Source organism: Procambarus clarkii, unplaced genomic scaffold (assembly GCF_040958095.1).
Source record: "Procambarus clarkii isolate CNS0578487 unplaced genomic scaffold, FALCON_Pclarkii_2.0 HiC_scaffold_127, whole genome shotgun sequence".
In the NCBI taxonomy this organism is placed as follows: Eukaryota; Metazoa; Arthropoda; class Malacostraca; order Decapoda; family Cambaridae; genus Procambarus; species Procambarus clarkii.
The window spans coordinates 337738-361415 of NW_027189160.1; the positions used below are offsets into that span (position 1 = coordinate 337738).

A 23678-nucleotide genomic window follows, 5' to 3' on the forward strand; every position below is an offset into this window, starting at 1 on the left:
GGCTTCAGGCCCAAAAAAAGCACTAACGATGCACTTATTAGTATGCTTAACTCGATTCATACAGCTCTTGATAAAAATGAGTTAACTGTTGGGTTATTTGTGGACCTGCGTAAAGCTTTCGATACTGTCAACCACCAAAACCTTCTTCTTAAATTACATCATTATGGTGTCAGAGGACACTCCCTACAATACCTCAAATCCTACCTTACTGACAGGCTCCAATGTGTTTCTGTGAATAATACAATTTCTCCCACCCTACCCATCAACATTGGTGTTCCCCTGGGCAGCATACTTGGCCCTCTCCTCTTTCTCATCTACATTAATGACCTTCCAAATGCCTCAAAACACCTCAAACCAATCCTATTTGCTGACGACACAACCTTCATTTACTCCAGTCCTGATCCCCTTGCTCTAAATGCCACAGTAAATACTGAGCTAAATAAAGTCCATCTGTGGCTAACTGCCAACAAACTCACCCTTAACATTGACAAAACTTTCTATATTCTGTTTGGCAATAAATCCTCTAATCAAATAAATCTCAAAATAAACAATACCCAAATTTGTAACAAATTAGATGGCAAATTCCTTGGCATTCTCATTGACCACAAGCTGAATTTCCAGGGACACATTCTAAACATATCAAAAAAAGTTTCAAAAACTGTGGGCATTCTTTCTAAGATCAGATATTATGTACCACGCCCTGCCCTGGTGACTCTCTATTACTCCCTTATCTATCCATATCTCAACTATGGTATTTGTGCTTGGGGCTCTACTACCCAAAATCACTTACGTCCTCTAATTACTCAACACAAAGCTGCTATTAGGACAATATCCAATTCTGGCCCCAGACATCACTCGGTACCCCTATTCAAATCCCTGAATATGTTAGACATTAAGTCACTGCACATTCTCTCATGTGTACTATACATATACAAAACGCTAAATTGTAATGCCAATCCTGATCTCAAAAGCTTCATAGAAGGTTGTAACAGAACCCATGAGCACCACACCAGAAATAAATACAGTTTTGATATTCGTAGAGTATGACTTAATCAAACCAGAAATGCTCTACAAATCAAGGGGCCCAGAATGTGGAATGACTTTCCCAACCATGTTAAAGACAGTACCTCTCTCAACCAGTTTAAGTTAAAAACGAAGCTATACCTAATAAATTCCCTGTAACCTACCTTACCTCTCTATTGTCAACCCATGTATGTTTTTTTTTTTTTTTTTTTTTTTTTTTTTCAAATCAACGCTGTTTTAATGTAATTTTCTGTAATAATTTGTAATTGTATTTGTGCTGTTTTTTCAACAATGTTCCCCCCTCTTTTACCTCTATTTTTATTTGTACTCAACGCATTTTTTTCTTTTTACCCATTAGTTTTAAGCTTTAGTCAGTAGTGTTTTTTCCTGCCCGAAACGCTTTGCGTAATAGTGGCTTTAGGCATTGTATGTACTAGCTCTTATCTATAAAGCCAACAAACTTTGTAAAATCTCTTTATGTATGTACCTTTGCCTATATAAAAATTATTATTATTATTATTATTAATTAGAGGATAGGACACCCAACAAGACAAAGGCCACCCCCAGGGGTGCACTGTAGATATACACCCCAGCAAACATTTTCATGTTTTTAAAACATCCTAAAAACGACATTTCATTGTTTTCAGCACGTTTATAATTACGTTTAGAAAAGGTTTTTTGAGAACTTTTATATACAACCTTAGAACGTAAATAATTAACATTTCTAAAAACTTTTTTATAATCTTTTAATTACCTACATTAAAACGTTTAGGGTAAATTAGGGTATAATAATTTTTTAATTCATATCTGAAATAGAAAGGGAGAGAAAGAAAGAAGACATATCTGAGAAAGAAATGGACATCCTATATATGTATGTGCAAATTACAAATAAATAGGGTACAAAAAGAGAATTAAAATATTATATTTATTTAATTAAGAATGAGTAATACAACAAAATATATGTAATAGCTCGAAATATATAGACTATATCTATAACAGAATATAAAAGTAAAAATTTAAAAATCTATAAAAATCTATATATGCAATATGTGAACACAATAGATTTTGTGATCAAGCAGCCTGTGATTCATGTCATGCTGAGATCAGTCTGACGTTACAAGCAGTTATTGTTACTTAAAACTAAAACAAGTAAAATTTTCCGAGTATACATATAACACTATAGTTTTTCTATGACTAATAATAAAAATCTATTAATCAAAAGTTTAGGACTAATTAACTAAAAATAAAAATCTACAAGTGAACAGTCAAGTATAATATTCATGTAGAAAGAGAAAGAAAAAGAGAGAGAGAAGGAAAGAAAGAGAAAGAAAGAAAGGGAGAAAGAGAGAGAGAAAGAAAAGAAAAAAGTCATGTATAATATTCATATTAGCACCATGCAATATAACTTAGATTAAGTAAAAATCTCAGACATTTTTAAATCAAATGAAATATGAGAGCCAGAGAGAGAGCGAGAGCCAGAGAGAGAGCGTGACCCAGAGCCAGAGAGAGAGCGTGAGCCAGAGCCAGAGAGAGAGAGAGAGAGAGCCAGAGCCAGAGAGAGAGAGAGAGAGCCAGAGAGAAAGAGAGAGCCAGAGAGAAAGAGAGAGCCAGAGAGAGAGACAGAGAGCCAGAGCCAGAGAGAGAGAGAGCCAGAGCCAGAGCCAGAGAGAGAGTGAGTCAGAGCTAGAGAGAGAGTCAGAGCCAGAGAGAGAGAGCCAGAGCCAGAGAGAGAGAGCCAGAGAGAGCCAGAGAGAGAGAGAGAGCCAGAGAGCCAGAGAGCGAGAGCCAGAGAGAGCGAGAGCCAGAGAGAGCGAGAGCCAGAGAGAGCGAGAGAGCCAGAGAAAGAGAGAAAGAGAGGGGGAGAGAGAGAGAGAGAGAGAGAGAAGGCCAGAGCCAGAGAGAGAGAGCCAGAGCCCGAGAGAGAGAGAGAGAGCCAGAGAGAAAGATAGAGCCAGAGAGAAAGATAGAGCCAGAGAGAGAGAGAGCCAGAGAGAGAGAGAGCCAGAGAGAGAGAGAGCCAGAGAGAGAGAGAGAGCCAGAGAGAGAGAGAGAGCCAGAGCCAGAGAGAGAGCCAGAACCAGAGAGAGAGAGAGAGAGCCAGAGAGAGAGAGCGTGAGCCAGAGCCAGAGAGAGAGTGAGTCAGAGCTAGAGAGAGAGTCAGAGCCAGAGAGAGAGAGCCAGAGAGCGAGAGCCAGAGAGAGCGAGAGCCAGAGAGAGCGAGAGCCAGAGAGAGCGAGAGAGCCAGAGAAAGAGAGAAAGAGAGGGGGAGAGAGAGAGAGAGAGAGCCAGAGCCAGAGAGAGAGAGCCAGAGCCAGAGAGAGAGAGCCAGAGCCAGAGAGAGAGAGAGCCAGAGAGAAAGAGAGAGCCAGAGAGAGAGAGAGCCAGAGCCAGAGAGAGAGCCAGAGAGAGAGAGAGAGAGAGCCAGAGAGAGAGAGCAAGAGAGCCAGAGAGAGAGAGAGAGCAAGAGAGCCAGAGAGAGAGCAAGAGAGCCAGAGAGAGAGCAAGAGAGCCAGAGAGAGAGCAAGAGAGCCAGAGAGAGCAAGAGAGCAAGAGAGAGAGCAAGAGAGAGAGAGAGAGAGAGCCAGAGAGAGAGAGAGCAAGAGAGCCAGAGAGAGAGCAAGAAAGAGAAAGAAAGAGAAAGAAAGAGAGAGAGAGAGAGAGAGAGAGAGAGAGAGAGAGAGAGAGAGAGAGAGAGAGAGAGAGAGAGAGAGAGAGAGAGAGAGAGAGAGAGAGAGAGAGAGAGAGAGAGAAAGAGAGAGAGAGAGAGAGAGAGAGAGAGAGAGAGAGAGAGAGAGAGAGAGAGAGAGAGAGAGAGAGAGAGAGAGAGAGAGAGAGAGAGAGAGAGAGAGAGAGAGAGAGAGAGAGAGAGAGAGAAAGAGAGAGACAGACAGACAGAGACAGAAAGACACACACACAACAAAAGAGGAGACAGAACAAAATTAAGACAAGGAGAGAGAAGACAGAACAGAAACAACAGAGAGAGGAGAGAAATGAGAAATCATTGAAGAGAAGGGGAAGAGAAACACAAGATAAGAAAAAGATACAAGAAAAATATACAAAATAAAAATGACATAAATGAATACCACAAATATAAAAAGTAAAGGAAGAGAGAAGCTAGAAGAGACAGGAAACGAGAGGTGTTAGAAGAGAGGAGGAAAGGAGAGATTAAAAGTCAAGAAAAACAGGAGAGAAACGTAAAAGAAATAAAAAAAAGGGACATTTGTGAGGAGAGGAAATAAAGAGACCAGAGAAGACCATATATCAAGAGTGTGAGGATAAAGACTTATATATTTTCTTAGTAGACATCCTCTGGCTCTTGTTGCCCCTCTTGTATACGAATTGTACTTGCAAGCTTTCCCTGAAAAGATATTAACAAAATTAATATTTAATTATTTATTTATATAAATTACACACACACAAACTTTAAATATTATATATATATATATATATATATATATATATATATATATATATATATATATATATATATATATATATATATATATATATATATATATTAGTATATTTTGGTAGCAGTCTTTCCTGTAGACATATTTTATTAAATATGACCGAAAAAGTAAGATTAATAATTCTAACACGAATTTTCTCAATCTTTCGTACATTATGCTTCACTGTTGGAGGTAAATCAAAAATCACTTCTCCAAAATTCATTTTTATTTCTAGTCTGACGCGACACGGGCGCGTTTCGTAAAACTTATTACATTTTCAAAGACTTCACAAATACACAACTGATTAGAACTTGCGTTTCCCTGATTTTATATCTACATTTGAGTGAGGTGGGAAGGGTGATGTGGCATTACATTTGAGTGAGGTGGGAAGGATGATGTGGCATTAGAGAATATTAATAGGGTATTAAAAGTATCAACACAAGACAGAACACGAAACAATGGATATTGAATAGAAGTGTTTGTAGAAAGCCTATTGATCCATATTTCTTGATGCTTCTATATTGGAGCGGAGTCTTGAGGTGGGTAGAATATAGTTGTGCAATAATTGGCTGTTGATTGCTGGTGTTGACTTCTTGATGTGTAGTGCCTCGCAAACGTCAAGCCGCCTGCTATCGCTGTATCTATCGATGATTTCTGTGTTGTTTACTAGGATTTCTCTGGCGATGGTTTGGTTATGGGAAGAGATTATATGTTCCTTAATGGAGCCCTGTTGTTTATGCATCGTTAAACGCCTAGAAAGAGATGTTGTTGTCTTGCCTATATACTGGGTTTTTTGGAGCTTACAGTCCCCAAGTGGGCATTTGAAGGCATAGACGACGTTAGTCTCTTTTAAAGCGTTCTGTTTCGTGTCTGGGGAGTTTCTCATGAGTAGGCTGGCCGTTTTTCTGGTTTTATAGTAAATCGTCAGTTGTATCCTCTGATTTTTGTCTGTAGGGATAACGTTTCTATTAACAATATCTTTCAGGACCCTTTCCTCTGTTTTATGAGCTGTGGAAAAGAAGTTCCTGTAAAATAGTCTAATAGGGGGTATAGGTGTTGTGTTAGTTGTCTCTTCGGAGGTTGCATGGCTTTTCACTTTCCTTCTTATGATGTCTTCGATGAAACCATTGGAGAAGCCGTTATTGACTAGAACCTGCCTTACCCTACAGAGTTCTTCGTCGACTTGCTTCCATTCTGAGCTGTGGCTGAGAGCACGGTCGACGTATGCGTTAACAACACTCCTCTTGTACCTGTCAGGGCAGTCGCTGTTGGCATTTAGGCACATTCCTATGTTTGTTTCCTTTGTGTAGACTGCAGTGTGGAAACCTCCGCCCTTTTCCATGACTGTTACATCTAGAAAAGGCAGCTTCCCATCCTTTTCCGTCTCGTAAGTGAAACGCAGCACGGAACTCTGCTCAAATGCCTCCTTCAGCTCCTGCAGATGTCTGACATCAGGTACCTGTGTAAAAATGTCGTCAACATACCTGCAGTATATGGCCGGTTTCAAGTTCATGTCGACTAAGACTTTTTGCTCGATGGTACCCATGTAGAAGTTTGCAAACAGGACACCTAGGGGAGAACCCATAGCGACCCCATCTACTTGCTTATACATATGCCCATCCGGGCTCAAGAAGGGTGCCTCTTTAGTACAAGCTTGGAGTAGTTTCCTCAGAATACTTTCTGGCATGTCAAGAGGAGTACAGGCTGGATCACGATACACTCTGTCGGCTATCATTCCGAGAAAAAAAGCCTTCGTGAGAACAAGGAGATAGTTGTCAGGAGAGGTGACAAGTCGCCAATATATGTCATTCTTAAAAAAGACGAATATCTGGCGAAAATGAACATCATACTCTCTGACCAAACTAAGTTCCAAAGGGTAACGAAGGACACTACAGCCGAATTAAAAGCAAAGGTCAACAAACTGATCGAAACTGTGAACGCCAAGAAATCCGGACTCCACCTGCCAAAGATCATTGGGGAATATTAACCTGGATATGCGTATGGAAATGTCAAGACGCACAAGCCTGGAAACCCACTTCGGCCAATCATTAGCCAGATACCCACACCCACGTACAGATTGGCAAAGCGACTCAACGGCCTGCTGACTCCTTATGTTCCTTGCGCCTTCAGCCTGAAGTCTCCAAAGGAATTTGTGGACTTACTGCGGGGCGCACGGGCCACAGGGATAAGAGCCTCGTTGGACGTAGAATCGCTGTTTACCAACGTACCTGTGGACGAGACAATCGGAATGATAGCCGACAGAGTGTATCGTGATCCAGCCTGTACTCCTCTTGACATGCCAGAAAGTATTCTGAGGAAACTACTCCAAGCTTGTACTAAAGAGGCACCCTTCTTGAGCCCGGATGGGCATATGTATAAGCAAGTAGATGGGGTCGCTATGGGTTCTCCCCTAGGTGTCCTGTTTGCAAACTTCTACATGGGTACCATCGAGCAAAAAGTCTTAGTCGACATGAACTTGAAACCGGCCATATACTGCAGGTATGTTGACGACATTTTTACACAGGTACCTGATGTCAGACATCTGCAGGAGCTGAAGGAGGCATTTGAGCAGAGTTCCGTGCTGCGTTTCACTTACGAGACGGAAAAGGATGGGAAGCTGCCTTTTCTAGATGTAACAGTCATGGAAAAGGGCGGAGGTTTCCACACTGCAGTCTACACAAAGGAAACAAACATAGGAATGTGCCTAAATGCCAACAGCGACTGCCCTGACAGGTACAAGAGGAGTGTTGTTAACGCATACGTCGACCGTGCTCTCAGCCACAGCTCAGAATGGAAGCAAGTCGACGAAGAACTCTGTAGGGTAAGGCAGGTTCTAGTCAATAACGGCTTCTCCAATGGTTTCATCGAAGACATCATAAGAAGGAAAGTGAAAAGCCATGCAACCTCCGAAGAGACAACTAACACAACACCTATACCCCCTATTAGACTATTTTACAGGAACTTCTTTTCCACAGCTCATAAAACAGAGGAAAGGGTCCTGAAAGATATTGTTAATAGAAACGTTATCCCTACAGACAAAAATCAGAGGATACAACTGACGATTTACTATAAAACCAGAAAAACGGCCAGCCTACTCATGAGAAACTCCCCAGACACGAAACAGAACGCTTTAAAAGAGACTAACGTCGTCTATGCCTTCAAATGCCCACTTGGGGACTGTAAGCTCCAAAAAACCCAGTATATAGGCAAGACAACAACATCTCTTTCTAGGCGTTTAACGATGCATAAACAACAGGGCTCCATTAAGGAACATATAATCTCTTCCCATAACCAAACCATCGCCAGAGAAATCCTAGTAAACAACACAGAAATCATCGATAGATACAGCGATAGCAGGCGGCTTGACGTTTGCGAGGCACTACACATCAAGAAGTCAACACCAGCAATCAACAGCCAATTATTGCACAACTATATTCTACCCACCTCAAGACTCCGCTCCAATATAGAAGCATCAAGAAATATGGATCAATAGGCTTTCTACAAACACTTCTATTCAATATCCATTGTTTCGTGTTCTGTCTTGTGTTGATACTTTTAATACCCTATTAATATTCTCTAATGCCACATCATCCTTCCCACCTCACTCAAATGTAATGCCACATCACCCTTCCCACCTCACTCAAATGTAGATATAAAATCAGGGAAACGCAAGTTCTAATCAGTTGTGTATTTGTGAAGTCTTTGAAAATGTAATAAGTTTTACGAAACGCGCCCGTGTCGCGTCAGACTAGAAATAAAAATGAATTTTGGAGAAGTGATTTTTTATTTACCTCCAACAGTGAAGCATAATGTACGAAAGATTGAGAAAATTCGTGTTAGAATTATTAATCTTACTTTTTCGGTCATATTTAATAAAATATATATATATATATATATATATATATATATATATATATATATATATATATATATATATATATATATATATATATATATATATATATATATATATATATATAATTTCGTAAACCTCACCCTGTAAACATTCATGTTTTTACATGTTAAACAAGCTACGAGGATGAGGTTAGGGGATGTTCCCTCCATGCTGGATATTATATTTACCAGGAAAGAGAAAGATATATTTATCATTCAGTACCTCCCTCCTTTGGTACCTCCCTTTTCCTCCTTTCAGTACCTCCCTCCTTTTACCCAAGTGACATTGTCACTTGGGTAAAAGTGACCATGTCTTTTTGGGAATAAAGTATGCAATGCATTATAATCTGGAAGAAAATGAGCTTGAAGCAGTTGAAAAACCTGACTTGTGGAGAGGTCATTATGGGGAACTCAGATATTTCCTTAAGGAATTTGACAAACACTTGCTGTTAGGACATGAAGTAAATGAGATGTATGTCAAGTTTTGTGAAATATATGATAATGGCACAACAAAATTTATACTAAAGCAGAGATGCAGAACTAGGAAAAAGAGAAAAATTGCCCAAACATACAAGCAATACAAAGATGCGAGAAACAACAATAGCAGTAAGGAGAGGGGCAGAAAGACTATGACTTTCGGTCATATTCAACAACACAAATATACATACACACACACACATTATTGGAAAAAATTGGAATTGGAATATTGGAAAAAATAATTAAAACTAAATGGGTAGAACACCTGGAGAGAAATGATATAATTTCAGACAGACAGTATGGTTTTCGATTTGGAAGATCATGTGTATCGAATTTACTCAGTTTCTATGATCGAGCAACAGATATATTACAGGAAAGAGATGGTTGGGTTGACTGCATCTATTTGGACCTAAAAAAGGCATTCGACAGTTCCACATAGAGAGGTTGTTCTGGAAACTGGAAAATATTGGAGGGGTGACAGGTAAGCTTCTAATATGGATGAAAAATTTTCTGACATAGAAAAATGAGGGCAGTAATCAGAGGCAATGTATCGGACTGGAGAAATGTCACAAGTGGAGTACCACAGGGTTCAGTTCTTGCACCAGTGATGTTTATTGTCTACATAAATGATCTACCAGTTGGTATACAGAATTACATGAACATGTTTGCTGATGATGCTAAGATAATAGGAAGGATAAGAAATTTAGATGATTGTCATGCCCTTCAAGAAAACCTGGATAAAATAAGTATATGGAGCACCACTTGGCAAATGGAATTTAATGTTAATAAATGCCATGTTATGGAATGTGGAACAGGAGAACATAGACCCCACACAACCTATACATTATGTGAGAAATCTTTAAAGAATTCTGATAAAGAAAGAGATCTAGGGGTGGTTCTAGATAGAAAACTATCACCTGAGGACCACATAAAGAATATTGTGCGAGGAGCCTATGCTACGCTTTCTAACTTTAGAATTGCGTTTAAATACATGGATGGTGATATACTAAAGAAATTGTTCATGACTTTTGTTACGCCAAAGCTAGAATATGCAGCTGTTGTGTGGTGCCCAACAACAGAAGTTGGCCCATATCTTAAGAAGCACATCAACAAACTGGAAAAGGTGCAAAGACATGCTACTAAGTGGCTCCCAGAACTGAAGGGCAAGAGCTACGAGGAGACGTTAGAGGCATTAAATATGCCAAAACTAAAAGACAGAAGAGGTGATATGATCACTACATACAAAATAGTAACAGGAATTGATAAAATCGACAGGGAAGATTTCCTGAGACCTGGAACTTCAAGAACAGGAGGTCATAGATTGAAACTAGCTTAACACAGATGCTAAAGAAATATAAGAAAATTCACTTTCGCAAATAGAGTGGTAGACGGTTGGAACAAGTTAGGTGAGAAGGTGGTGGAGGCCAAGACTGTCAGTAGTTTCAAAGCGTTATATGACAAAGAGTGCTGGGAAGACGGTCTCATCCTTTAACTACACTTAGGTAATTACACACACACACACACACACACATACATATATATATATATATATATATATATATATTTATATATATATATATATATATATATATATATATATATATATATATATATATATATATATATATATATGTCGTACCTAGTCGCCAGAACGCACTTTTCAGCCTACTATGCAAGGCCCGATTTGCCTAATAAGCCAAGTTTTCATGAATTAATATATTTTCTCTATTTTTTTTCTTATGAAATGATAAAGCTATCCATTTCATTATGTATGAGGTCAATTCTTTTTTTATTGGAGTTAAAATTAATAGAGATATATGACCGAACCTAACCTATCTTTATAGGTTAGGTTAGGTAGCTGAAAATGTTAGGTTAGGTAGTCGAAAAAACATTAATTCAAGAAAACTTGGCTTATTAGGCAAATCGGGCCTTGCATAGTAGGCTGAGATGTGCGTTCTGGCTACTAGGTACGACACATTATATATATATATATATATATATATATATATATATATATATATATATATATATATATATATATATATATATATATATATATATATATATATATATATATATATATATATATATATATCGGACAATTAGTAAAAAAAAAAAAAAAAAAAATTAAATTATTTTACCTTGTACCTAGATCCACCAGGCCTGTTTGGTGCCTGTTTCAGTACTTCAGACATCTGGAAGGTCACATCCTCCTCCTCAACTTGTGGATGTGCGTTGATAGATGATTCTGTAAAATTATATTATTTATATAATAATAAATTCAGTATAACAATAATATTCTGTAAAATTAAAAGTAATTTATACATCAATCAGATAAAACTCTCCAGAGATGGTGATACACAACATATAAAGGACAAGTTTCAGAACAAAATATGCATTTAGGAATAAGGTTTTGTACATGTAGGTAGCACATGAGAAAATAAGTGGAAGGTGATCAAGTTTATATTAACATGTTAATGGCTTCGTTAAGGCTTTGCAAGAATGAAAAAATATTAATAATATAATATCACCTACCAATTAATTGTACATCATTTATAAGTCAATTATTTGCATTATTATTATTCAATACTAATGATATAAAAATGCATTTTGTAATCTACTATTTATGCAAGTATTAAGCACAGGATCATGAAATAAACTGCAAAATACTGTAATGGATAAACCAATTAATTTTACATTTTCCTATAGCTAAGTCAGTCAGTTCTATTAGCAGCAGAGAACAATTATGCCCAACCTCTATTAAATGAAACAATCTTAAGAGCAAGTTATAGAAATATAATCATTTATGCTTGGGATTATGGAATGGTTCCAAATATGAAAAATATCAAGTTTTTTGGTTAAAATTTTTTAACTTAAAATTTACATTTTTAAGTGAATTTTAAACTTTAAAAAAATTATTTAATTTTTTGGTTACTTACTTAAAATAACATTATATAGTTCTTGTTTTTGTAGAAATGCCAATTTCTTCTTTTGCCCTTCCAGACTGTATAGTGACCACAGGCCGTTTGTTCATATCTTCATTATTCTTCGAACTGTGGTTGCACAATCAGACCCACGTACACTGGTTAAAAGCATCACCTAAAAGCAACAACAAAAATGTAGTACACTGACGAATTTTGAATATATATATATATATATATATATATATATATATATATATATATATATATATATATATATATATATATATATATATATATATATATATATATATATATATATATATATATTAGTTGATTTTATACCCGCATTAGGTCAGGTGATAATACAATGAAGGTGAAAACATGGGGGGATACATAAGGGATAAACATAGGGGCTGCAGAAGGCTTATTGGCCCATACGAGGCATCTCCTATCTAAACACAAAGATTAATCCAGTGTAATTGGCCTGTTATGTTGTAACATAACATATATATATATATATATATATATATATATATATATATATATATATATATATATATATATATATGTGTGTATATATATATATATATGTATGCCATATACATATATATGCTATGTTGTATGCTACAACTTGGCTGATAATAAAGCCATTCACAACTGCAGGCCTAATAAAAAAAGGAGGTGGCATAGCAATATCTTACAAAGATACCTTCATCTGCAATAGTCTCATTAGTAATAGAGACGACTATTGTGAATATACCTTTGCCAAGTTCTCCAGTAAATCCCTTAAATCCTCCTTGACTATAAGTGCCATCTATAGATTTCCCAATACCGACATAGCTTCATTCTCAGATAACGTAAGGAATCTTATCATAAATAACAATCTCAACAAAAATCAAACCAACTTAGTGGTTTGTAATGGTGAACAAAACATGCAGATACTTATATATAACCTGTGAATAGAGTGTAATAACACCAAAACTATTTGTTTATTGTTTTATGACCATAATAATTGAATCACTAATATGATTCACTAATATATAATCCTAATAATAATCACTAATATATAATCCATTGAGCATGCTGCATCTCTTTCAGTCTCTTTGCAATTTGAACAAGAGGGTTTTTAATTGATCGAACCATATTCTTAAAGTAAAGTAAATGAGATGTATTCCATATTTTGCAAAATATACGATGAAGGCACACAAACATTCATACCAAAACTGAAGGGCAGGATTTATGAGGAGACATTAGAGGCATTAAATATTCCAAACTAGAAGACAGAAGGAAAAGAGGAGATATGATCACTACGTACAAAACAGTAACAGGAATTGATAAACTTGATAGGGAAGATTTCCCGAGACCTGGAATTTCAAGAACAAGAGGTTATAGATTTAAACGAACTAAACAAAGATGCCGAAGAAATGTAAGACAATTCACTTTTGCAAACAGAATGGTAAACGGTTGGAACATGTTAGGTGAGAAGGTGGTGGAGGCCAAATCCGTCAAAAGTTTCAAAGCATTACATGACAAAGAGTGCTGGGAAAATGGGACACCACGAGTGTAGCTCTCCATCCATCTGATTGATAACCCAAATGAATTTTTCATGGATATGATACCAACATCAAATCATAAATCAGATGTGATCCTATCCCCACTGGATTTTGAAGAAGCCATAGACAGTATGCCTATGCACTCTGCACCAGGCCCTGACTCTTGGAACTCTATATTCATCAAGAACTGTAAAAAACGTTATCGCAGGCCCTTCACATTCTTTGGAGACAAAGCCAAGATACTGGCATTGTCCCTGACATACTAAAAACAGCAGAGATAGCACCGCCCCATAAAGGAGGAAATAAGGCAGAGGCAAAAAACTACAGACCGATAGCACTAACATCGCACATCATAAAAATCTTTGAGAGAATGCTAAGAAGTAAGATCACAAAATACATGGAATCACAGCACCTCCATAACCCCAGACAACATGGTTTCAGAACAGGGCGCTCTTGCCTATCACAGTTGCTGGACCACTCTGACATGGCACTAGATGCCATGGAAGACAAACAAAACGCTTTGACAAAAAAAAGCCTTTGACAAATGTGACCATTGTGTTATTGCACATAAAATGCGTTCAAAAGGAATTACCGGAAAAATAGGCAGATGGATATACAACTTCCTGACTAATAGAACCCAATGTGTAGTAGTCAACAAAATAAAATCTGGACCATCAACCGTAAAGAGCTCAGTCCCCAAGCGTACTGTGCTTGCTCCAATACTTTTTCTCATCCTCATATCGGACATAGACAAGGACACAACCTATAGTACTTGATCATCCTTTGCAGATGACACTAGAATCTTCACGAGAGTAGGCAACATAGAGGACACGGCAAACCTCCAATCAGATGTAAATCAGGTCTTTCTATGGGCTACAGAAAATAACATGGTGATTAACGAACATAAGTTTCAGCTCATGCGCTACGGAAAAAATAAAAAATATAAAAACGGAAACCACTTACAAAACTCAGTCAAATCATAACATTGAACGGAAAAGCAACGTAAAGGATTTGGGTGTACTGATGTCAGAAGGCCTTACATTTAAAGAACACAATAAAGTAGCCGTCACAACTGCAAGAAAAATGACAGGATAGATAACAAGAACTTTTCACACTAGAGATGCTATACCGATGATGATAGTTTTCAAGACGCTAGTGCTCTCTAGAGTGGAATACTGCTGCATAATGAAAGCCCCTTTCAAAGCTGGAGAAATTACTGACCTATACTTATGCATTTATCTTCGGTTTAACACAACAGGCACCAGACACACGCTAGGCATCATACACACTAGGATAAAACAAACATTAGGCCAGAAGTCAGAAAAGAATTCAAAGAATTTTACTGGAAAGGCTTGCTGTTAGGAAAGGAAGTAATTGAGATGAATTAATGCACAGTATGTCAATTTTGTGAAATATATGATAAAGGAACAAAAACATTTATACCAAAACAAAGATGCAGAACTAGGAAACAGGATTTGTTCAACTGAAATTTCAAGACGGACAGAGACCAAAAGACACAAAAATGGAATCAATATACGAAGAGGCCAAACCCCCAAACATACCAGTAATACAAAGAGAAACAACTACACGGCAGTGAGGAGAGAGGCAGAAAGAAATTTTGAAAAAAAGGAACAAACAAATGTAAAGTAGAACAAATCATATTCTATAAATACAGCAACAACCAATTGCAGGTAAAGGATAATATTCAGAGCTTTTAAATGCATGGATGGCGAAATACTCAAGAAATTGTTCACGACTTTTGTTAGACCAAAGTTGGAATATGCAGCGGTTGTATGGTGCCCATATCTTAAGAAGCACATAAACAAACTGGAAAAGGTGCAAAGACATGCTACTAAGTGGCTCCCAGAACTGAAGGACAAGAACTATGAGGAGAGGTTAGAGGCATTAAATATACCAAATATACTACACAAATATATATACTACACATGCACAATAAACTACCCTACACAGGCTGAGTATGGTGTGTACAATAAATTATTAGCTAAAAGATAAGACTGAGTTTGTATAAATGGGGGTTAAGTCAGAGTGGGAAAATGTAAGTGGAGTGCCTAAAAACCCTGTCCTGGGACCTCTGTAATTCATAATATATACAAATAATTTAGACTCAGGTTTGATCAGCAATATTTGAAAATTTCCAGACGATACAAAAGGGATTTTTTTCTGGATTCAGGATTATTTTTTTATGGCTGAAAACAGGTTTTCAGCAATAAAAGAAATACAGTATTGCTGGAACAACCGTCGACATCTTCAAGAGAAAACCTGAACATCTTCAAGAAGTGAAGATGACCTTGAGAAGAAGTATAGGTTGGGAGAAGTATAGGTTAGGAATTGTCTCCAAAGAATTCTCAAAGAATTACTCGTTATTGCTATCCAAGATAATTAGACGAGCCAAAGCTAAATACTACGAAGATAAATTTACCCAAATAAAGAGTACCTTACCTAAAAATATGTATGTACCTTACGTAAATAAACATTTGATTTAGAAGTGCCGGACAAACAAGGCTGTGGTGGATATGTGGGCCTGAGGGGCCTGTCCAAGCAACAGCCTGTTGGACCAAGCTCTCACATGTCAAGCCTGGCCTTGGAAGGGCTTGGTGAGTAGAACAACTACCAGAACCCTATAATGCATGTATCAAGGTGTCCAGGCAGTGAGCACCACATAATGCAGTGCAGTCCTGTAAGAATAAGCACAGTAAGTATGGGCATGGAGGGGGTGCAGCAGTGGCTTGTGAAGGGCTGGAGAGTAAATGGACATGCCCAGGGGTAAAAAGCATTAGGGTAACAGAACATAGCCCATAAAAATAGTAATGACAATGAATGAATAATTATATGAATGCAATAATACTTCATATCTCAATAGGAATACTAAGCAGGATGCAAGACAAGGTACTGGTGGTGATAGTGGTTGGTACAAGTCCTCACATCCCCACAGACACCAGTAACAGCCCTCACCTCCCAACACAGTACCCTTGTAGCGAGTTAATCTTATACTCGCTTCATTATCTTATAGCATAACTAATTAACACTAATTACAGAAGCTACACAGGTGATACTTTGGTGTGAGTTGAGCGCACTGAGCGTCGGTATCGCTACACCCTTGTTCCTTAACAACCCTTTGGACCTTTATTACAGAAAAATAGAATCAATTAATTTAATAAAATATAAAATATAAGTGCTTACTTACGATAATACTATCGGTGGAACACAAAATCTTCTTCTTCTTGATAGTAGGTGCAGTTTGCATGAAGGGTTAGTCCTCGCCATGACTGAACTGACGACAAAATGGCCGATGTGTTGATATGGCGTCAGGTGACGCTGTGACGTCACAGGTGAGGGACGCTTTGCGCATTACTCCCTCGTACTTGAAAAGTACTACAGGTACTTTTTGGTTTTATTTTTGAATATGGCAGAAGTTGGACAGCTTTTCAAATCATTATAAGGGAGTGAGTTCCATAGACTAGGTCCCTTTATTTGCATAGAGTGTTTACATAGATTAAGTTTGACTCTGGGGATATCAAAGAGATATTTATGTCTGGTGGGGACGTGGCCATGTGTTCTATTACATCTGTCCAGGAAGAGTTTCAGAACAGGGTTTGCAGTTAGAAAAAGGGCTTTATAAACGTAATTTACACAGGAGAATGTATGGAGTGAATTTGTTTAGCATGTTTAAGGATTTGAACAAGGGAGCTGTGTGTTGTCTGAAGGTAGAGTTATTTATTGTCCTGATAGCAGATTTTTACTGGATGATGATGGGCTTGAGGTAGTTTGCAGAGGTTGAACCCCAAGCACAAACGCCATAAGAATGATAGGGATAGATAAGTGCATAATAGAGTGAGAGGAGAGCAGAGTAGGGTACATAATATCTGATCTTAAACAGTATACCAACTGTTTTAGAAACCTTTTTAGTTATGTGTTGTATATGGGTGCGGAAGTTGAGTCTCTTGTCTAAGTATAGGCTAAGAAACTTTCCATCATTTTTATTGCTAATGTTTACATTATCTATCTGAAGCTGAATTGCATTTGTTGATTTGTTTCCAAATAAGATATAGTAGGTCTTTTCTATGTTTTGTGTGAGGTTTGTTGGTTGACATCCACAAGTAGACTTTTTTTAATTAATTGTTTACAACATTATTTAACAGGAGGGGGTTGGGGTCAGAGTAGATGAGTAGTATCATCAGCCAACAATATAGGTTTAAGTATGTTAGAGACATTAGGGAGATCATTGATGTATATAAGAAACAGGAGGGTCCTAGGATGCTGCTCTGTGGCACCTTTACGGTAAGTGGTAGAGTGGGAGAGGTTATATCATTGATGGCTTCATATTGGTGTCTGTTACTAAGATAGGATCGGATATAGTTTAGGGCAAGGCCACGGATTCCATAATGGTGGAATTTAAGTAAGAGGTAGTTATGGTTAACAGTATCAAAGGCCTTTCTCAGGCCAATGAAGAGTTCAATTGGAAACTCACTTTTGTCAAGGGCTGAGAAGATTAAGTCAAGCAGACTAACAATAGCATCATTGGTACTCTTTTGGGAGCGGAAGCCAAACTGACAGGGGCTTAGTATATTGAATTTTACAAGATTGGAGTAGAGCTGTTTGTAAAAAAAAAAATATTTTTGATAATATAGGTAGATTCGATATGGGTCTGTAATTATTTATGTCTGCCGTGTTACCTCCTTTATGAACTGGCGTTACTCTTGCTTTTTTAAGGATATCAGGGAAGGTATGACACTCTAGGGATTTGTTGAACAGCAATGCTATGGATGGTACAAGGGCATGGGAGGCACGCCTGTGTACCATCGATGGTATTTCACTAATGTTCCCAGCTTTGGTTTTTATCGAGTGAATGATGGACAAAACATCTGTAGGGCTGACCGGAGGGAGGAGAAGAGAGTTTGAATAGCTGCGTGAAAGATATGTGGTAACATATGTCTGAGTCTCTGGGATTTTTCGGGCAAGGTGAGCACCAAACGATGAAAAGAAGCTATTAAATTCAGTTGCTGTTTCAAGATCTGTTGCAGGTGTATAACCATCCTTGGAGATTTTTATCTTATTATGTAAATGTTGTTTAGCTCCTAGGATGGTAGAGATGGCTCTCCATGTGCTTTTTATGTTGCCTTTTGCTTCTTTGAATCTATTCTCGTAATAGGAACGCTTTGCTCTTATTATACTGGTAAGCACTGATGAGTACCTCTTAACTACTTTTTTTCCAACTAGGCCAATCCTATGTTTTTTTTTCATATTCATGTTTCTTGTCGATTGCTTTAAGTATGCCATTAGTGAGCCAGGGATTATTTAACCTTTTTGCCAGTTACTTGCTTGGTGAGGAGAGGACAATAAGTATTGTAAAGGCTTTAAATTTTGGAAAGAGGCTAGTTAACGAATTATTATCCTGTGTATTGATAAATTTAGATTCCCAGTTTACATTGTGGAGGGCATTTGTGAGATTGCCTATTGCCGCTTCACATTGTAACCTAAAGGTAATTTTCTTGTTACCTGGTGGTGTTATGGCCATGTTCGCTACAAAGAAGGTAGGATAGTGGTCAGTTGTTCTGTCAGTGATTATACTTGATGTAAGAGGAGCTGTTATGTTGGTCCATCAGTGATCCAGGGTAGTCGCAGATGTTTGAGTGACTCGGGTGGGCCTGGTGACTGCGGGGATGAGTATACAGGAATTCATGCTGTTGAGGAAATAGTCTACTTGAGGGTTATTTTGTAGCCCTAGGTCAATATTGAAATCACCTCTGAGAACTATGTGATTTTTGTTGAGATTATTGTTTATGATAAGGTTCCTCAAGTTGTTATTGTATTTGTGTCTAGCTTCAGACACAAGCATGTTACAGTTATGTCTTAAAGAGTTGAGAGCAATTAAGGATGATAAAGAGTCACTTACAATTAATGTATCAAGTTTGGATACTTGTACACATTTCAGTGCAAGGAGCAAGGCAAATAGTTCAGTCTGAAGGGTAGAGGCCCAGTTGTTTATACAGACTCCCCACTCAAAATATAAGTCATATCATATTGCCAGGACAACTGCACTTCCAGCTGCACCCGTTGGGCGCTGTAGGAAACCTTCAGTGTATATGATTTGCGAGAGAGAATGCTCTGTGGACAGAGCATCAATATGGCTTAAGACGTTGAGCTTTGCCTCAAAACAAAGCTGGGACTGATCTCTAATTTGCTCCTTTGATGGAAAGGGAGGGATTAAAATTGAAAAGGGTGTAATTTCCTACAGTGCAGGAAAGTGCTATTGTTGTCTCTCTTGGTACAAATTATAAATCTGATACTTTCTGAGTTCAGTTCCAATTTTATTTATCTATTTGAAACAATGTTTACATTCAATAAAGAAATTTTGGAGGGCTTCTGTGCAAGGGTTAGGATGAGATAGCCTAAGCATTTTTATACCAATTTGACAGTTAATTTTAGTAACACGATAAACAACGCTCGGAATATTAAGTTCCTTTCTCATATTAAGTATCTTTGTGGTACGAAGGCACCCAAGGATTATCCTCAAGGCTTTGTCTGCAATTTTTCAAGCCCTCCAAGCTTTCTTTCAGGACGCCTTAAAGTTAGTTTAGTTCATTTATTATGCACCCCATACCCATCTTGTGGGCGGTAGTGGAAAGGGTTGCAGAGGCACATAATGGGCTCAGGGACTGAACCCCACAATTCATTTAGCTCAGCAAGTTACAATCTTGATGAGCTAGTTACAAAATTCAGTATAAGTCGTCACATCAACAATGGGTTAGAGATCGACCACAAGTACAGTTTCTAAATTAAGCAACTGACATATGTGGAGAGCTAGTGTTACAATTGATATGTTTGTCCTGCACACCGCCACCCATCCAGTGGGCAGCGGTGGATATGTTACAATCACTTAGTTACTACCTACAGTTAGCAAACTGGGGATATTTGGCTAAAATTTCTGGTAGCAGATCATTTTGAATGAAATATTTACATATCGTTGGTACATTGGTTATAGAATTGTCTCTGAATTCACTATCACATAGTGACGGAGGGTGTGCGAATAATTTTGTTGGCACAGTTTGGTCAGATCTACATCAGCAGGTAATGAGAATTCCCAGAAATACTTGTAACCGAGTCTAAGCCGAGCAGTAGTAACATCTAGAAGTCTACTGATTTTTTTGGATGAACCATAGATGTGTGGCTTCTCTTGCATGATAGTACTGAACGAAAGTTAATCGCCCCAAACACTTTTGCGTTTTGGGCAAGTTACCCCTCCACACTCTCCAGTTTTTTTTAGACATTCCCTGGTAGTGTGCGGAAATACTGAAAAGTGTATACTCTTTTCAACTTTGTCACCTTAATTCTCGTCCTATGTCTTTCATTTTGGTATCAATGCGTTCGCAATTGAATTCCCAACAGAACTATGTGCATATAATGTCAAAGACAGCAGCGCGATCCACCCGCCGACAAGATGAATGTAGGCCAAGGGTACCAGAAAAAGAAAGCTGAGCCACCCTCCCAGCAAACATTTTCATGTTTTTAAAACATCCTAAAAACGACATTTCATTGTTTTCAGCACGTTTATAATTACGTTTAGAAAAGGTTTTTTGAGAACTTTTATATACAACCTTAGAACGTAAATAATTAACATTTCTAAAAACTTTTTTATAATCTTTTAATTACCTACATTAAAACGTTTAGGGTAAATTAGGGTATAATAATTTTTTAATTCATATCTGAAATAGAAAGGGAGAGAAAGAAAGAAGACATATCTGAGAAAGAAATGGACATCCTATATATGTATGTGTAAATTACAAATAAATAGGGTACAAAAAGAGAATTAAAATATTATATTTATTTAATTAAGAATGAGTAATACAACAAAATATATGTAATAGCTCGAAATATATAGACTATATCTATAACAGAATATAAAAGTAAAAATTTAAAAATCTATATATGCAATATGTGAACACAATAGATTTTGTGATCAAGCAGCCTGTGATTCATGTCATGCTGAGATCAGTCTGACGTTATAAGCAGTTATTGTTACTTTATACTAAAACAAGTAAAATTTTCCGAGTATACATATAACACTATAGTTTTTCTATGACTAATAATAAAAATTTATTAATCAAAAGTTTAGGACTAATTAACTAAAAATAAAAATCTACAAGTGAATGTAAACACAGTCAAGTATAATATTCATGTAGAAAGAGAAAGAAAAAGAGAAGGAAAGAAAGAAAGGGAGAAAGAGAGAGAGAAAGAAAAGAAAAAAAAGTCATGTATAATATTCATATTAGCACCATGCAATATAACTTAGATTAAGTAAAAATCTCAGACATTTTTAAATCAAATGAAATATGAGAGCCAGAGAGAGAGAGCGAGAGCCAGAGAGAGAGTGAGTCAGAGCCAGAGAGAGAGAGAGAGAGAGAGCCAGAGCCAGAGAGAGAGAGCCAGAGAGAGCCAGAGAGAGAGAGCCAGAGCCAGAGAGAGAGAGCCAGAGCCAGAGAGAGAGCCAGAGCCAGAGAGAGAGCCAGAGAGAGAGAGCGTGAGCCAGAGCCAGAGAGAGAGTGAGTCAGAGCCAGAGAGAGAGTCAGAGCCAGAGAGAGAGAGCCAGAGAGAGCGAGAGCCAGAGAGAGCGAGAGCCAGAGAGAGCCAGAGAAAGAGAGAAAGAGAGAGGGCCAGAGCCAGAGAGAGAGAGAGAGAGCCAGAGAGAAAGAGAGAGCCAGAGAGAAAGAGAGAGCCAGAGAGAGAGAGAGAGCCAGAGAGAGAGAGAGAGCCAGAGCCAGAGAGAGAGAGAGAGAGAGAGCCAGAGCCAGAGAGAGAGAGAGCGTGAGCCAGAGCCAGAGAGAGAGTGAGTCAGAGCTAGAGAGAGAGTCAGAGCCAGAGAGAGAGAGCCAGAGAGAGAGAGAGCCAGAGAGAGAGAGAGCCAGAGAGCGAGAGCCAGAGAGAGCGAGAGCGAGAGCCAGAGAGAGCGAGCCAGAGAAAGAGAGAAAGAGAGGGGGGGAGAGAGAGAGAGAGAGAGAGAGAGAGAGAGAGAGAGAGAGAGAGAGAGAGAGAGAGAGAGAGAGAGAGAGGGCCAGAGCCAGAGCCAGAGAGAGAGAGAGCCAGAGAGAGAGCCAGAGAGAGAGAGAGAGAGAGAGAGCCAGAGAGAGAGAGCAAGAGAGCAAGAGAGCCAGAGAGAGAGCAAGAGAGCCAGAGAGAGAGCAAGAGAGCCAGAGAGAGAGAGAGCCAGAGAGAGAGCAAGAGAGCCAGAGAGCAAGAGAGCCAGAGAGAGAGCAAGAGAGAGAGAGAGAGAGCCAGAGAGAGAGAGAGCAAGAGAGCCAGAGCAAGAGAGCCAGAGAGAGAGAGCGAGAGAGAGAGAGAGAGAGAGCCAGAGAGAGAGAGCAAGAGAGCCAGAGAGAGAGCAAGAAAGAGAAAGAAAGAGAAAGAAAGAAAGAGAGAGAGAGAGAGAGAGAGAGAGAGAGCGAGAGAAAGAAAGAGAAAAAGAGAGAGAGAGAGAGAGAGAGAGAGAGAGAGAGAGAGAGAGAGAGAGAGAGAGAGAGAGAGAGAGAGAGAGAGAGAGCCAGAGAGCCAGAGAGAGAGAGAGAGAGAAAGAGAGAGAGACAGACAGAGACAGAAAGACACACACACAACAAAAGAGGAGACAGAACAAAATTAAGGCAAGGAGAGAGAAGACAGAACAGAAACAACAGAGAGAGGAGAGAAATGAGAAATCATTGAAGAGAAGGGGAAGAGAAACACAAGATAAGAATAAGATACAAGAAAAATATACAAGATAAAAATGACAAATGAATACCACAAATATAAAAAGTAAAGGAAGAGAGAAGCTAGAAGAGACAGGAAACGAGAGGTGTTAGAAGAGAGGAGGAAAGGAGAGATTAAAAGACAAGAAAAACAGGAGAGAAACGTAAAAGAAATAAAAAAAAAAGGGACATTTGTGAGGAGAGAAAATAAAGAGACCAGAAAAGACCATATATCAAGAGTGTGAGGATAAAGACTTATATATTTTCTTAGTAGACATCCTCTGGCTCTTGTTGCCCCTCTTGTATACGAATTGTACTTGCAAGCTTTCCCTGAAAAGATATTAACAAAATTAATATTTAATTATTTATTTATATAAATTACACACACACAAACTTTATATAATATATATATATATATATATATATATAATTTCGTAAACCTCACCCTGTAAACATTCATGTTTCTACATGTTAAACAAGCTACGAGGATGAGGGAAGGGGATGTTCCCTCCATGCTGGATATTATATTTACCAGGAAAGAGAAAGATATATTTATCATTCAGTACCTCCCTCCTTTGGTACCTCCCTTTTCCTCCTTTCAGTACCTCCCTCCTTTTACCC

The 23678-nt window shown here is 38.1% G+C and overlaps 2 long non-coding RNA genes across 2 annotated transcripts in view; both read right to left on the bottom strand.

The window, feature by feature from the left end:
- Positions 1-3636: 3636 nt before the first annotated feature.
- On the bottom strand, positions 3637-16621 carry LOC138360882 (uncharacterized). The gene is made up of 4 exons (XR_011226698.1): positions 16526-16621; positions 11783-11942; positions 10985-11091; positions 3637-4381 (listed from the first exon to the last, which is right to left on the bottom strand). It is a non-coding gene; the product is annotated as an uncharacterized lncRNA (long non-coding RNA).
- A 6286-nt stretch (positions 16622-22907) lies between these two features.
- Positions 22908-23678, bottom strand: part of LOC138360889 (uncharacterized) — a 4177-nt gene continuing 3406 nt past the window's right edge. Inside the window, exon 3 of the long non-coding RNA XR_011226701.1 lies at positions 22908-23387. This is a non-coding gene — a long non-coding RNA (uncharacterized lncRNA). The remainder of the gene's footprint in view (positions 23388-23678) is intronic.